Source organism: Lates calcarifer, linkage group LG20 (assembly GCF_001640805.2).
Source record: "Lates calcarifer isolate ASB-BC8 linkage group LG20, TLL_Latcal_v3, whole genome shotgun sequence".
NCBI lineage: Eukaryota > Metazoa > Chordata > Actinopteri > Centropomidae > Lates > Lates calcarifer.
This window is the reverse complement of record NC_066852.1, coordinates 21,353,404-21,368,335: the sequence shown is the minus strand read 5'-3', so window position 1 is coordinate 21,368,335 and position 14,932 is coordinate 21,353,404. Positions and strand designations below refer to the sequence as shown.

Below are 14,932 nucleotides of genomic sequence, written 5' to 3'. Positions count from 1 at the left end.
AAACCTGATGTGCCTAATTTGCTGAATTAGATTGGTTGCCTTTTAAACCTCTGATGTACAGAGATGTTCTCTTACATGTTCTTGTCGAAGTCAGAGCTTTTGCTTCTTTTCTTTATGTCCATTGCTGTCCAGTGAAAACTTAGTTCAATTTTTTTCTATTAAACCCAATTACATGTTCCCTTACGGATTGAGACAATGTTCCTACTTCTTAAGCTAATTAAGCAATTTAAAAACCTATTGGATCATCTGAAACATGCACTGTTGCCAACTTAAAACAAGGCTGATTTTCTTACCTTATGAAAAATTGACATATGGTCGAAATACATGATATATTATATATTTTTAGAAAATGATTTTAATTACATCCAAAGAGCTTTATATTTCCATTAGAAATAGATTTGTGGTGGCTCCATACACAACACAATACGCACGCACACTTACACACACAAAAATCTTTGTGTCATTGAAATAACGAATTGTCTAACGCTAATATATTAAAACAAAATAATCTTAACAAGTTTAAAACAACTAAAATAACCATATATACCTCAATATCCGACAATGATTGTTCTAAATTTTAAAAGCTGCAGAAACATAGAGGGACTGTCTTAACTTCAGGAACAGAAATATTCAGTATCACTTGGATATACCCATGTTAATATAAATATATAGTGTGAATAAAAGATTTATCAAAGAAAAGGCTGTTTAGTTTCTCAAATCATCAACATATCAATTACTCACAGTATATTTAATAATAATGTATGCTACTACATGAGGAAATGAAGGCATTAATCATCAAACATAACATATGAGAAGTGCTGTTGGGTATTCTTAGGAATGTAATAAGGAGTTTTAGAGTCTGTGTTGACAGACAGATTGACAGATGATGTCTCCATAACAGACTGTGAACACAACATGTGATGTTTGGGGCTGAGTCACAGCTTCCATCAGACAGGCTATACAAGCTGTCTTTTTTTTAAGAGGTGGATACTGGCTTGTGCACCGGAGCAAGTTCCCAGTATGACAAACAGGGACCCTTAAACTCTAAAAACCAGATGGAAAGATAATGTGATATAGATCTTTTTTTAAAGCTGAGCGTCTGATAAAAACATCTGTATAGATACAGATGTTTGCCCTGGCTTCAATATTTTTAGGACAAATTACACATGTAAAAAAGTTCAGAGTTGTATATCTGCTGAAATATAATATATGAACAGCAAAGTCCACATCGGTACATGTAAAGAAGCAACAGACAAGTCCATGTATGTTGTTGAAATATTGTTCATTTCATAACTTTAAAGAAACTGTTTTTAAGTTTTGCTATCACTACATAGCCAGTGTTAGCATTAACAGCTTTTACTCACCAGTCTAGAGGAAACTTTGCAAATTCAGCATCAAACTTCATTCCTTTCCTCACCAACAGTGGTCTCCAGTGTTGGAAACCAACAGCAATGTTTTGCCTCTAGTTCTATCACCTCTTTCTACTGAAATTAGCTTGTTAACCAGCCAGCCCTGGCCCATCTCATCACTTTTCGATAGCGACTCACCATAGTGTCCAGACTGCCCTACTGAAAGTACTACTGAGGTAGCGCTGCTCAGACAGCATATTCCACCTTCTTGTATTATAAACGCAGCAATGGCAGAAGCTCTTGGCAAACAACCATCACCGCCACCTGCTCCCGGCAAGAAACCACATTCAGCAGCAGAGAAAACATGTACTCAGGAGGTTTAAAGTTTCCATATCACTATTGAGTAAGTTGCATATTGGACTACAACTGGCTTCCAAACTACACTGATATCGCAAAATCATGCATAATTGTACATAGATGTGTTAAACTCATATTTAAAGAAAGCACAGAAAAACTTTCCTCCTTCAGGAGATGGATGTGAGAACAGCATTCTCATGTCAAACTCTGCACATACAATACATCTTTCTGCACAATGAAGCTCAAACATCCAATTGAAGTAACAATAAACAAAACGCATTACACAAAACGTGTGGTTTCATTTGTGGTCAGTGGGAGACCACATAATAATATGTCAAACTGAGAGGCATCCAAAATTGATATAAAAACCAAGCCATGGTGGTGGCTCCCTGCTAATATCCCAGAATACACTCCATGACCTTCCTTGATTTTTTTTGTCTTTCCTGAGGATCTGTTGGACAATCACTTACTGCCCTCTCCGTGCAGTTTCCTGTCGTTTGTGGTAAAGTGTTTGTTCACTGGAAGTTAGACTCCCATTGGATACTGTTGTGGAAGGTTACGTAAGGCAAGGGGGCACACAAGGCCAAAACAGACTGGCCCAGAACAGGCTTCAGCTGCTGGGCCCGCTTCATCACTCTGAATGATGAAGTCGCAGGGGGAACCATAAGTCCACATCTGGAGAACAACCAATGCATGTAGCCAGGTCTGATGTTATATTCTCAGCTTTCAGATTACTGATTTAAGTTTTCAGTTTAAAAGCACAGTTATACAAAGATGGCAATTGTAAGGGAAAGTGACAAATGAGTTTTAAATGACTCACAAACTCTGTAAAGCCCTTTCTCAGTTTTACACAGTTTGAGTGATTTAGTGAAAGGTAATGTTTCTCAGTGTAAACACTAACCTAGGTGATGAATAATATGCACCAAAACACCAGCTCTGGTTTAACTGTGCTGACTAATTACTTTTAAATGAGTAATAAATGACAATTCTAGAGCCTCTAGGGTAATTAAGTAATATTATCCCAAACATGTAAAACTAAGTGAGGGTATTAAATGTTGATTAAAAGAATCATTTAACTGATATTATGAAGACGTTTTCTCACCCATGCCGGTTTCTAGCCACGTGTTAAGCTTCTGCAGCCAACCCAATATAGTGGATATTCATGGAGTCATTTTATTTTGTTTTGTTTTGTTTCATTTCTCTATGACTGACAGTGAGGTCTGGGGATTATCCAAAAACCATCGACATCATTTGTTAATAAAAACTAAAAAAAAAAAAAAAAACATTAGAAATAAGATGAAATTGGGTGGACTTACCCTGCTACAACTAAATATTTTTTGTTGTTAATCCATGTTGAAACATGATGTCCTGTTTATTAATTATGTTAATCGTTTGAAGGTGTAGTCTAACATTTTTGGAAATGTACTTATTTGCCCTGTGGCTGATAGTTTGATGAGAAGGTTCATACCATTCTCATATTAATCCATTAAATACAAGGCTCCAGCCAGCAACCAGTTAGCTTAGTGTAAAGACTGTAGAGGAGGGAAACAGTTAGCCTGGCTCATGCATATTTCACCGACCAGCCACTCTAAACTATGATAAACATGTTATATTTTCCTTATTTAATCTGTAGAAAGAACAATGTGTAAACAACAATTCGCTGTTTTACAGGAGGTTGTACCAGACTATAGACAGGGGGTCAGAAACCCCATTACAATAACTTATATATGGACTTGGTGAAGGTGAATTTGTACATGGCACTCATCCTCGTGTTTCCAAACCTGTTTTTTGTCCGCCCCTCCAAAATGTCAGATTTTTCTTTTAACATCGTATAACTTTTAACAAGTACAATACAAAGTTATATCATCCCTGTTTGAGGTTTGACATCATACCAGCTTTGACCAAACATAGAAAATGACAGACCATTTATATGCCTTACAAGCAAACATGCACATGCCAGAAATCATACTCCATCCATGTCACAGTAGGTATTATTGCTGGTGGTGTGGCAGTGGTCATGACATTTTTGCCCAGTGAGGTTATGTGACAGCAGAGGTGTATACAGTATGAGGGGTTCAAGGTTTATTTACTGTGCAAACAGAGCTTTCTCATTACTAAAGCATGTTTTCACTGCTTGATGTAGTGAGCACTGCGCCACACACCAAGTAAACAGATGTGGCACACACACATGCTCACACACATCCTTGTACACCTATATTTGTGGGGACTTGTGATTGACATACTGCATTCCCTAAGCCCCTTACCTCAACCTTAACCATCACAACTTATTGGCCTAACCCTAACTTTGTACTGAATCTAATTCTAACCCCAACCCTAAAACCAAGTCTTTATCTTCAAGCAGCCATTTAAACTTGTGGGGCCCAGTATTTTGGTCCCCACAAAGCTGTTGGACCCTACAAGTATAGTGGGTTTTCTGACCCCATGAATATAAGAATATGATCAAACAAATCCACACACACACACACACACACACACACACACAACACAGTAACTCTTCTGATTGTCATTAATGATTAGTTTACCACTTTTATTGCTTTCTTGAATTTTTTATTTTGTTTTTGCTTGGTTGTTTATTGCTTGGAGCTTTTCTATTCTCTTTCTGTGCCCATGAATGTTCCTTTTCTTCCTTAATGAAAAAGAGATTGCTGTTATGAAACTTGTTACGAAACTAATGTGTAAATAGTTCCACAAGTGCCCTGTGCAAAGTTATCTGAGGTCCTCACTCTGGCTGACCACAGTTATCCAAGGGTGACTTTAAAACAGGGTGATAGGCTCCCTGTCATAAACCCTAAAACACACACCAACACAGACACCTGCAGGTTAAATTTCATGTCTGAGCCAGTCCCCTCTCAAACACAAACCTGAGAGGATTTATGTTTGGCAGCAGTAAGACAGAGAAGGAGGAGGAATGCTAATGGAGTGTCACTGAGTTCAAATGTGAGAGGAGTGAAAGACATGGATGAGAACCTGACGATTTCTGTTATCTTTGAGACACCGGGGAGTTACCCCATTCAAACGTGTGTTTGTGTGACCGTACATGTATGCATGTGGTTGCATGTGTTTCTCAAATTAGCAAATAAGCTGTGTTTTATTACTTGAATGGCAATCAGTGGCACTATCAGCAGCATCTTAATTACTCCTTATAATTCATTTTTACACCCCACAGCACTACACAGGGTGTTTCTGGCTGCACTTTGTCTTCAAAATTCATTTCTTTTTTTAACTATAAACCATGACAGAAACTATTAAGTGTCAAACTGGTAAGAGGCAGGGTGAGGTGCTGACTATAGCCGCCTGAAAAGCCCTGACTTCAGCTCATTGTAATCTTGTGAGGCTGCAATTCCTGTTCAAACACCAGAGCTCTGGAGAAAATTAAACATGATATATCAGTACAGTCTGTGTTCGATAATAAAGGTTTTCTTGCCAGATTATCATTTCTTTTTTGTGGTTCACACAAGAATAATTCATATCTCAACTGTGGATTTTGCTCGCAGTTGAGATTCAGAGCCTATCAATCAGTGCAGCGTCTGGCTCAGCAAGAATTAGCTGCTCCACATTTTATGAGGACTCATCCAGACCAACAGCGGTTTTGTGAAACCATGTGGTCATTGTGACAGAAACCATTCATGCTGCCAAACTGTCCTTAAACAAGATAATCACTCTATCCAGCATTGTTCTGTATCTGACTCTGATCTCTGGGAAGGGAGGAACCAAAAAAAGACAACTCTCTCCTTAGCAGGGATTAGTGGAGCACCACAAAACTAAGCTCATGCAACAAACAGTGCCAAAGCTTTTCAATTTCAATTAGAAACTTTTTTTTTTTCATCAGGCTTTTGCATCCCTGCTGTCCCTTTCTTCCTCTGTATGGCACTTGTCCCACTGGATTCCGCTGTACAATGTTATGCAAGACAAGGGAGCAACATAAACATGTCAGCCCCAGAGAGCCAGGCCAGGACAGAGCAGGCCAACTGAGATTCTCTCACTGCTGAGTCTTCTTGATGCTATTACTCACAGGCTTTTTAAAATGAAACAGAAGGGAGGGAACCATAAGTCATTCCTCTGTCGGCTTGTTCACAGTGCCCCTGTCCATTCACATGTTCACTGCTTTTATTCTGTCTTTATCTAACAAGCCTTGATTAAGGATGTATAGATCTAACGCTCCCAGTCCTCACTGGTGTCAAAACTGGATTGGGTATCCGCTCTGATCTGACTGAGTTAATTTGTCTTTGTCATAATAAAATTCAGTCTTTTTCTTTATCAGTTACATTCAATAGGCCATGTGTCAGGGTTTTGGGGGGTTTTTTTGTACAAAAATTGTACAAATGTCAGTGAAGTTTAGAGATTTTAAAGTTGGGGGAAAAGAGAGCACTGGTGTCGGTTCCGTTCTCTGTACTGGCAGATACCAAGACTTGAGTTTTCAGAACTGGTACTGGGAGAGAGGAAATTGGACGCTGTGCATACCTTGTCTCCACTCTTTGCCTCTTGGCTTTGACCTTTATTCTGTCAGTGATGGATCAAGACTGTCCAGAGTTTAAAGGTTACTGTGAGCTCAGCAAGGTTTTACAGATCAGCTAATGTGACCTCAACATTCCTCACCACTGTGAAATGACACCTTATTCTTAAAATGAAGTAAAACTAGAAAATATTGGTAAAAAAATAAATAAATAATTGGTGCATTATTTTGGCCTCATTTTGTGAGCTTATTGAATGGTTTGAATGGAAACTTTTATTCTTCACTTGAGAGTAAATGTTCAGTATTTCCTTTTAAAGCATGTCGAAGTGAAACAGATTGCTAATGCAAGTATTAAACCATTACAGCTCATGGGTAAACGTAATAGTTATTTTCCAACTCTAAATAAGCTTTTGCCAAATTAAGACTCAGCTTGGAGCTACAGTTTTGTATAGAAATTTATTTTACCATGCATGAGCTGACACTTTTAGACTAACTTTGTCTTTATTTTCATCATCTCAGGAGGATAACCAAGCTTGAAAAAACGTGTGCATGTTAATAAGAGTGACATCTTGAGGTCATTGAAAGCCTCACACTGTGGTCAAAGGTTAAACTGTAACCAGTTAATTTACACGTGAAATTCAATCATAATCTGGGAGATCTCAGTGTAAGCTCTTTCCATTCTCCACTTTCTGAGTTTCTTTCCCACAAGTGATTAAAGGTAATTCACTGTTTACTCCAGTTAAATCACTCTTTCCATACAGGATAGCAGACAATCAATAGCTCTGCCTGTGTGTTTAATCTGCATGCATGCCTGTGTGAATGGGCCACGAGGACGCATTCATGCACGCATAAGTGTCATCCCATCATTTTAACACTTAAGTATCTGTTATTTTGATGAAAGGAGTCAGAAGGGGAACTATTGTAACACTAATTCCAAACACATTGAAATTCCTTACCAGCAATATGGCCTCCACCCCCGTCACCCAGGGAAAAGCACATCACAGCCAAGGCTATCAGAGAAATATTGGTAACATAAAATGGAAAAAAATAATATCACAGTATAACACAAAATGAGATAGAGTGTCATTGATTTATAGTCATGGTTAAGACTTGGCCCAATTTGGTTTGTCAGTGTGGATGTGTTTTTCCCCACATTAACCCTCAGGGGATTCATGGTGTGATTTTGTCTAGCATTGATTAGGAGTTATAGAGTTATAAAAGTAAGTAAAAAGAGAATCCAGTCTGAAATACAGACTCAGATAACATTTGGCCTGCTTCTAATAGTTTAAAGCTACCTTTCCCTCCAAATAAAATTTGTCATACTTGGACACCAGATACCATAACAATACTCTATATACCACTATAACTGTAATTCAGTACAATGCTGTCTAAACCTCCTTTACATCCTCAATCTGATCCCCATCAAAGAGCAGTTAATCTGCCAGTCAGCAGCAACAATCTTGCTACGAGGGGGGGTCAAAGCAGTGATTTCACAGAGCAGAGAGTTATGAAGTTTGGGTGGGAGGAGATGCCGGGTTTCCAGCAGCCGCAGGCAGCCGTACATCAGTCTCGCAACAAGATCTGACCTACATGTCTCAGGCAGGAAGACAGAGGAAACATCAAAAACTCCAGCTGCCTGGATGTTTGACAGACACATAAAGTTCCTGCAGTGTTATTATGGTGGACTTCTCCTTATATGACCTTAAAACTTTGACCCAGGTCACAAATACTAAGCCAAAAAAGCCTCTCTGCAACAATGGTAAATATTAACCCTAATACATTTTGGTTAAAATGCATTTTTTTTCAGCAGCAATAAAAAAATCGAATACTGGAGAGCAGCAGGAATAAGCGAGGACCTGAGGCGTGTTGCAGAGACTGCAAGAGAAAACATTTAATAGTAATTTAATGCTACATAGTCTCTGCACTGACTTCAGCAGATGATTTGTCTGTCTCATTATACTTGTCCTGCACCATGTGTGAATTTGTGGGCCAGAGTAGATGGAGACAAAAGTGAGTTACAGTTTGGTATTCAACGTGCTGAAACAGGATATTAAAAAAGTTGATGTTACCGTGAGTCACTTACTGTAAGACTGTGTCAGCTTTGTTTTTACACAAACAATGAAAACTGGCAGGTTCTGGACAGGGTATGAAAAGGGCAGGTCACAGAAGATCGAATACAGTTGAGTTCATATTAAATCAATTTAAAAACAGACTTTAAAGAAATTCAAAATATAAATTTGAGATTTTGTTTTTCAATGTCAATAAAGTGTTAACAGAATTTATTTGGATGTCTTGGGATTCCCCAAGACAGTGTTTATTGCAGAACCATCAGAAGATGGAATCATGTCAAATTTCAAGCAGCTTCATCTGCAACGAATTCAGCGGGCATTTCAGTGAACTCTTCAACCTGCAGGCAACCAAATCAAAAGAATCTAAATATTTCTCTGCTGCCAAATGTTCAAACATAAACTAAAATAAGTCTCAGAAACGCCTGAAGTCAGCGGGCTGAACCTATGTCAGCTGTTCTGACTTTATGGAGCTATTTAGTGTGTTTTGGCCAGTGTCACCACATTTTTGCCAGTAGCTTCAATTGTGAAAGACATTAGAAAAACATAACTCAACAATCTGTGCCATGATATAGTTGTGCAGAAATCTAACGGGCATGTTCTGCATGGGGATGTATGCAGTGTCTGCCAGGCAGCTGTTCAGCTAAACCACATTGTGTAATCAATACTTTTTTTTATTATTATTATTTGTCGTGTCTAAATGGAAGAAAACAGTAAATAGCTCATTCATCAACAGCTCTGAACCTGATGATGGTGATCTGAGTTTTCTGGACACATGTAATCACTATTTCGAGACTTTCTGTGCGGCTAATGGTCCCACACTCGTTGCCATTTAAGTTACATGACAGCACTTTCCATTTGCTGAATCCGAGAGCAGTTGTTGTGCGAGCATGTGCCCCGAATGTCCAGTTAATCCTCTCAGACAATTGTAGTAGGAAAGTGGGCAGAGTGGTAATGGAGTAAACTTGTCACTGCATTGGAAAATAGAGGACATGTGTTCACTCATTGGCTTGGTGTGTGTTTCCCTTGGCCAAGACCTCGTGCTGTGTTGTCCCATCAGGCCATTCCTGTCTGAAATGATTCCTGGCTCTTTCTCCTCTCTCTCGAACACACACACGTACACACAAACACACACACACACACACACACACAGGTCTACACTATCGCACACAGTCTTGGCTCTGTTTCCAGGTTAATGTGTGTGAAATGCTACAGTATGTTAATGCAAAGTCTCAGGCTTGGCCACAAAGAGATACGATCAGTTTTGGAGAAATTTCAAATCACCTTATAGGCTTTTACAATAAGCATAAAAGCATAAATTAAATATTGAGTAAAAACATATAAAGCAGAGGACATGCTCTGACAAACTGTGACCTGAGGGAGACAAAGAACAAACCTGAACTGCACTTTGTAATGAAAGCCAGTTCACACTTCAGAGTGACTCACTGATAACTTGCTGAGTCTGGCGTTCCCAGCTGTGTATTTTTGAAGGGCAAAAGCCTGCACGTCTGTTTAGCCGCAATCCATCACAATTCAAGTTATCAGAACCTGAAACCTTTAAGACCCATTCCAAACACCTTTCTCTGTGATAGGATTTCACAGGTCAGTCTTCCGTGGCTGAAATATCATCAGTGCCAGCTCTAACTACAAGATTGATTTTCATCTCCTAAGGTGAAGAAATACAGAGTTTGCCTAAACTTGTATTTCCAACTTTTACTGCATCTTTCTTTGTCAATTGGATGGCATTGCTTCCATCAATCACCTCAGACTATAATCTTAAAGGGAAATGTCAGACTGAAAGGTTTAATGAAGTGAATTTGTTTACAGTATTTGCCAATGTGTAATGTTGCCATCCTCCTTTAATACCAAACTTCACACTTCTCCTGATCACGTCTCCTCTGATCACTTTGACTTCTGTCATTTCCTCTCAGCCTTCCACAGAGTGCACACAAACATTCAAGCGATAGATTTGATGAGATTATGGAAATTGAAGCCTTCAGCAGAGGAGGTGATGATGAGCCACTGTTTTTGCGCTTCCCTTGCAGACTCACTACTTCCATTCCACTTAATTTCTTGCTCATGGTGTTATTTTGTGTCCATGACACTCAGGCAAATAAAGATGTTTCTGTAAATGGAAGTTATTAGTGGCAAACATCATGGCCACATGGCCACTAGAAGGGAGCAACACTTCAGAGCAGCCGTTGCTGTTTGCATCTACATCTGCTATAGCTTATTTTCTTGTAAGTGTGTGTTTAATGCTTCGTAATGAGAGGAAGGATTTTTTAGATTTTCTCATTACCCTGGTGAAACAGGTTGATTTCTTCTCTTTGTGATGGGTAAACTTTGTAAATGCAGTGGAGTACAGTTATCTTAGCTCCATTTTAATCAGGTCAAAAAATTTGAAGTTACTTATTAGATAGCTGAGACAATAAATGTGCAGAAGCTGATTTATAGTTGACTATGTGGGTTGCTTTCACCAGCTTCACCCCTCACACACTATCCCCTTGATATGCAGCCTGTATTGTGACATTTTTCAACATGTCAGCAACCGAAGAGATCTGTCAGTGCGATGTCAGTCGTACTGCAACATCCATTTATTTTTATAGTCGTCAGCTTCAATTATGGCTTTCCTGGCTTTCATGTTTGTGTGTATGAGTGTATGCATGTGTTCCCGCCAAGATGGATGCTTATGCATGCATGTGACCCTTGGCCCAGTGATGAGTTTCCAGTAAGCTGCTGGGCTGAGGCCTGCTCCATCCAGCTGCTTATCTGAGAGAAAAAGCAGGAGCTCCTTTTGTGTGTTTGTCCTTTCAAGTTTTATGCCGCTTAAAAAAAAAAAAAAGACAGAGAGAAAGAGTGAGTCATGCAGTTACAGAGAAAGATAGTGACTAGTAGCTCCCCGCCTGCATGCATTCACACATCCATGTGTCTGTACACAACATGTTGTCAATTAAAACTGAACTGTGCCTCTTGTGAAAAAAACAAAGAGTGAGAGCGGTGGTAAAATTTAGTAAAATTCACAGGTGTCCGCTGATTATTAACGCCTCAGTCTAGTGTTGCCGGCAGTAATGAGAGCAGAGGGAAAATGTATGTGCTTGTTTCCTGCTAATTTCTCTGTGGGCAGTTCACTTTCTCTCTCTTTCTGCAGGTTTAATTTCCAGTGGGTTCATTCTCAGATGAAGGGAGAGGAGCTGCTGACTTTACACAGAGACATTTCAACTTGTTGATTTGATAATTGGTACAACAGGAAAATGTAGGTAGACATGTAGTCAGTGCTGCCAGGTTAGGCCTTTTCAGCCCTATGTTTGCTGTTCCTTCTCTTTTTTCTTTATGTCGCACTGTGTGTTTGGATATTTATAATATATTTTATGTGCTTCTCATCTTTACTGAAGTTCTCTCTGATCAGAGATTAGGGAGTCCATAAAAAATTAAAACCATCAGAATGATATGTGGCGCTGTAAGACAGTTGTGTATTTCCCATGATTGCAAAAAAACAAAGGAAGTGAAATAAACAGGGGAAAACAAACGGCTGCTCCTTCAGTCCATGAAGACCTCATTACACAGTAAATCAATCAAGGCTGTTGTTTATTATGGCTCCACTGGGGAAATACATCCAAGACTAATAACTGCACCATGCTAACCCACTAAATTCAAACAGTGTTTGTTGGTTTGGACAGCACTATCCATTGCTCACCCTGTTCTCTCCTCACACCCCCATCCCCTTCCCCCCACATATCCCTTGGTTCTTCCTGCTGTTTCGGGATGGCGGCCAACATTGACGTTCGGTCTCACTCATCCAGCAGCTCTTGTGCCGCTTCCCTGGGAGTGAATCACCCCCGTTTTTTGGCACAGAAACTGTTGGACTCGGTTGGTATATGAAGCTGCCATTAACCACAGGGAATGCCAAAGAGTCACCAAAGGTCACATTATTGAAATGTAGACACACAGTCTGCTACCAAGCTATTACAAGTTAGAGGGGCAGCTGCCAGAGCTTCAAGTCTTAAAGTCAAGTTTCCTTCACTTTATAATTTTAACTGTTGCTCAGACTAATTCCATATGGTTCATTCCCAAAAGTTTAGAGGGGAAGCCCCCAGCCACTGCCTGTCTTCCAGCATCAGTAAAGGACCCAAACCCTCTTCTTGCCACAAATAAACAGACACACACAAAAACACACAGTAAGCATGGTAGAGGATAATTCCAGTTCAGATACTTTTATAGATATGTCCATTGTTTCTGTCAGATCTCATAACAATGGACTATTACCAAAGCAACAACTAAGATCTCATCATGTGCCTGTTGGTAGGGGCTGATTGCTTGCTTTCCATTAATCCAGTTTGCTCCTGGCACTGCAGTGTGTGTGGTCAGTCAGTCTTATTTGTAACTGCTGAGATCGGCTGCTCCACTCTGATAGGTTCTATGTGACAGTGTAGAAAGTGTTGTCACAGCTGACTTCTGCCTTTCTTAAAACCCTGGCATGTGCGTGCTGTAAATTGTCCAGGTGCTGCACTGCTGCTGTAGTGCAGTTCTACCTTTTCCTTTACATCAAGTAACACATATAAAGGAGATATTTGAGTGTTTCTCAAGAGGGGAGAAGTGTTTTTGGACAAATTGGACACAGAAACCAGTGATTTAAATTTCCTATAAACTGCTCACTTGACTCCAGAGGATTTTATCATCCTGATTTTGGTTGAAAAAATGGAGGATTGAGTACAAATGGGTCACAAGATAGATCCAGCTGTGATCTCAGAGGGACTAAAACCTGACCATGACACGTTTCCCCTTCCAAATATACAGATTTTACCCAGAACAAAAGACGTAATGCAGAGAATTCCTATGAACCTTTGGGGAGGTGTAAGACTGAAGTTGAGCAAATTACCAGAGAAATTTCTTCCTTTTTTTCTATTTCTTTCTTTCTTTTTCTCTCTCTCTCTCTCAGCACTGCCTCCTGCTTGTGATGGATGAGGTCAGCTTAGACCTCACAGAAAGAAAAGCTGCTGCTGCTGAAGAAAAACATAAAAAATCTAATTAATTTCTGGATGTTTTTAGTGAATGTCACAGGAACTGAGGCTTTTGAACCTAATATCAGTTGTATAATTGAAGACAGCTTTTAGAAAACCTACTCCTTTCTCCCTTCTGTTTCACCATATGGTTCATAATTATGACTTGGCAGCACACTACTTTCTCTGAGTCTTCAAACATAACAAGTGTATTCCCATACCTTACTCAATAAATACTCTAAAATCAAGTTGGACAATGACGCAAAACAAAAGTGCTGCTGTTTCGTTTTTCTAACCACAAATAAAAGATATACGCTAGATTTCAACCAGCTACTTAAAGAGAAAGCCTTTTGTCTCACTGCAGCTACTGGCCAACTCTCTGTAGGTCTGTTGCTCCTCTCCCTTGTGAAATCATGAGATTTTTCTTCAGCACTGTAATCCTATGCGACACGACAGAATAGCTCATTGTTTGGAACAATAGAGGAGTCACAAGATCATGGTGTGCTGAGTCCAGATTTGCAGCTATAATCCCCTCAGGACCACAACTGGACCCTGTAAACTAGTGAGTGGTGGCGCTCAGCACACAGAGTTGTTAGAGATCATTTCTAATCTGTGCTACTCACTTTTGCTCACACAATATTAAATTTCTCAGTGAGGACATTTTAGGTTCCCATTGAACTTTGTGAAGTATCTTAACACTGATTCTATTGGTTTATATGCATTGTGTGGGCTCTATGTGTTACATTTAAATTGTTTCTATGCTTCATTTCTACTTTCCCATATCCTAAACTCAAACTTATTCATGATAAGACCAAATGTATAAAACAGTCAGTAAATACAAAATGGAGGTATGCGTGTAACACATCATAAATTTTTAGCTCCTTTACTTTTGCACCATATACTTTGAAAGGTGGCATCCTCCAGAGAATTATTTCACCTGACCAGTCTGCTTTTGAATGTTTTGGATTTGGAAAATCGTGACATCCTTCCACTCGGGCCGAGGCTGATGTTGTAAACTCCCACACAGCTGCAGTCCTCATCTCTTCACTCGAGAGAATAAACAGACTGAGATGGAAAAGTCTTCTCTCCCACAGTTTCCAGGTCCCACGACCATCAAGGTGAGAGAGGCACAAAGAGGAGACAGACTACAGAGTGGAGGGAAGGAGAGTAAAAGTAGACGTAGGTGCGGTATATCTGTGATTACGCCAGCTGCTTGTCAACACAGTGTAAAGAATTTGTTTCTCCCGTTCCCACTGGCCATATATGTTTATCAGTCCCACACAGGCACTCACCCTGCTATACAGTATTTCATGATCCACTGGCACATCCTAATGTCTCATTTATGTCATCTCCCATCTCCCTCTCTCTCTCTCTCTCTCTCTCCCTCTGCAGTGTGTGTGCTTGTTTGTTTCACTCCTGGACTGGAAAACCGTGACCAGACCCCATAGCACAACAATATAATGACCACATCTGGATGAAGTCCCTCTGTACTCTGTAAACACAACAACATGGTTCTTATTGCAAAAGGCTTTTCCTATGGTGAGTGATCTATCACACCTCAGTGCTTTTTGGATTTGAAAGCCTCCAACAGCTTAGGCTAAAAATCCAGCCACATGTCGGGAATTTGGAAAGTCATCTGATTTCATTTTTTTATCGCCACATCCTTTTCATTACTAATCTATGATATTA

The 14,932-nt window shown here is 39.6% G+C and overlaps 1 long non-coding RNA gene across 1 annotated transcript in view; it reads left to right on the top strand.

Annotated features, from left to right (window-relative positions):
• Positions 1 to 14,932, top strand: part of LOC108893989 (uncharacterized) — a 28,929-nt gene that overhangs the window by 11,051 nt on the left and 2,946 nt on the right. The window contains exon 4 of the long non-coding RNA XR_001962743.2: positions 14,636 to 14,782. This is a non-coding gene — a long non-coding RNA (uncharacterized LOC108893989). The remainder of the gene's footprint in view (positions 1 to 14,635; positions 14,783 to 14,932) is intronic.